Below are 2,135 nucleotides of genomic sequence, written 5' to 3' on the forward strand. Positions count from 1 at the left end.
GGGTCTCAACCACCAACCAAGGACTGCACATGGAGGGGTCTGATTGTTCTGGCAGCATGTGTACAGTACAGGATTGCAAATTCGACCATCAATAGGAGGAGAGGACCTCGGCTCTCTGAAGATTCTGTGCCCCAGTGTAAGGGAATGCCAGGGCCAATAAGTGGGAGAGGATGGGGTGACAGGCATGGGGAGGGGGAGGCAACAGGAGATTGTTTTTATTGTTTTCGTTTGTTTCTTTGTTTTGGGGGGGGAACTGGGAAAGGAGAAATTTACATGTAAATAAAGAAATTATCTAATAAAAAAATGATAGAGAGAGTGGGGATATGTTTGGTGGAGGTATAGTCAGGAAGAAGAGGAGATGGTGCCTCAGAGGGCCCCTGCTCAGGCATTCCTTTTTCCTGAGGGACCAGCCACACAGCAGTATAGTATAGAATAGAGTTTATTCAGGGCATGGGGAAGGAAGTTAAGAGGGTAGTAAAGGCAGAGAGAGGAAGGGGGAATAGAGAAGTAGACAACAACCATGAGCACATGGAGAGAGAGCTGGGAAGGGAATGGGGAGAGAGAAGAAGCAGGAAGGCAAGATCAGGCACAAGAGAGAGAGAGGAGGCAAGCAACTCCTTTCATAGTGAGTCAGGCATGCCAGACTGTTGCCAGGTAACCGTGGGGCAGAACTTATACAAAATGCTAACATTCCCCCATCTTAGTTTAATTAAGAAGGAAAAAAATTAGAAGGAGGAGATGGCGGAGCAGGTATAGGGTCATTGTGATCTTTAACTATTTCCTGCTGACTTTGGGGCAACATGTCTCTTGGAAACCTACGAAAGTGGGTATGAAGATGTTGGTCCAGTCTTAGGAAAGTTGGCTGCTTCCTTGTTGTCCAGGATATAAGAACTGTTTGTGGGTAGATCAGAAGGAACAAGTCCAGTAGAAGCATCTGTGTCTGTGAGAGGAGGTTGGAGCATCTTGAGGTGGCTTCTCTGGAGCTGTCCTGGATGGAGTAAGCGACTTGACTTTACAAGATGCTGAAACACACACACACACACACACACACACACACACACACACACACACACACACATTATAGGTAGAGAATAAGATTAAGTAAGTTTGAGAGAAAGAAAAAAAATTCTTAGATGTGCATTTGAAACCCAGGGGAATCCCATCGTCTGGAATAGGTAGTAAGTGGGAACTTTAGGCTATTATTGATCAGTATACGCATTTAATCAGTGGAAACCAAGTTTAGGTAAGGAAGAAACAGATTACATCTTTGAAAGCTTACTTCTGACAGGGTTGCTAGAAACTGAGTTTAGATGTCTGTTTTCTAGCTGTCGAGCTACTGTTACCTTAGCTGTCAAAGTAGTCAGAAAATCTGGGAAATAAACCACAATCCAGCAGTCATATATCAATTAAAAACTGACAGAGTTCACCTATAGTCCACGAGCTAACAGTTTCCTGTGGTCTCCATGGCAACTTGAGTTGAGTCAGTCTGGCTTTCAATCCCAGAAGCCTTTTTCTCTGTGGAATGGATACATGTGACATGAGAAATGACTTACCTTGATTTAGAGAATATAAGTCATTTGATACTCAAGGTATCCAGTTTTGTCTGCTATTTCTCAGTGGTTATCATAACACAATCCAGGCTGTGTCTTTAGCTGTGTCCAAATGTTCTGAGACCTTATGGGGTAAACTGTTAAACTTTGAGAGATTCTGTCTGTTATAAACTTAAATATAATAATAATTAGCAGACTTCTGACAAGATTGAGGGTTTATATCGATTGGTTATATCTGAATAGAGCACACCATAATTTAATAGCAGTAGCAAAAAAATCATTATTTTCAAGACAGGTTGTATAGCATTTAAAAAAAACACATTTTGTATTTGGCTTTGTATTATTAGAGAAACACTTGGCTTAGAGTTGGTGTGGAGGACCAGAGTCTAAAGGAATAAGAAAACTGGCTGTGGTGGCATAAGATCATAGTGACAGATAGTGAGTTTGTCCAGGCAAGTTCAAGCCTGTGACACGAACTGAGCTGGCAGGAAAGTTGAATGGGTAGTCTGTGAAGCAAGAGACAGGCACGCGTGCATGTGCAGTTGAGGCACCAAGGCACACACTCCCCATCTGGCAGCATGGGAC

At 42.9% G+C, this 2,135-nt stretch overlaps 1 long non-coding RNA gene across 1 annotated transcript in view; it reads right to left on the reverse strand.

Moving 5' to 3' along the window:
- Window positions 1-1,457, reverse strand: part of LOC116080834 — a 24,566-nt gene extending 23,109 nt beyond the window's left edge. The window contains exons 1-2 of the long non-coding RNA XR_004114634.1: window positions 1,344-1,457; window positions 820-988 (exon numbers count right to left, since the gene is read on the reverse strand). This is a non-coding gene — a long non-coding RNA (uncharacterized LOC116080834). The remainder of the gene's footprint in view (window positions 1-819; window positions 989-1,343) is intronic.
- Between the last annotated feature and the right edge of the window lie 678 nt (window positions 1,458-2,135).

The sequence above is a fragment of the Mastomys coucha genome, unplaced genomic scaffold (genome assembly GCF_008632895.1).
Source record: "Mastomys coucha isolate ucsf_1 unplaced genomic scaffold, UCSF_Mcou_1 pScaffold6, whole genome shotgun sequence".
NCBI classification, from domain to species: domain Eukaryota; kingdom Metazoa; phylum Chordata; class Mammalia; order Rodentia; family Muridae; genus Mastomys; species Mastomys coucha.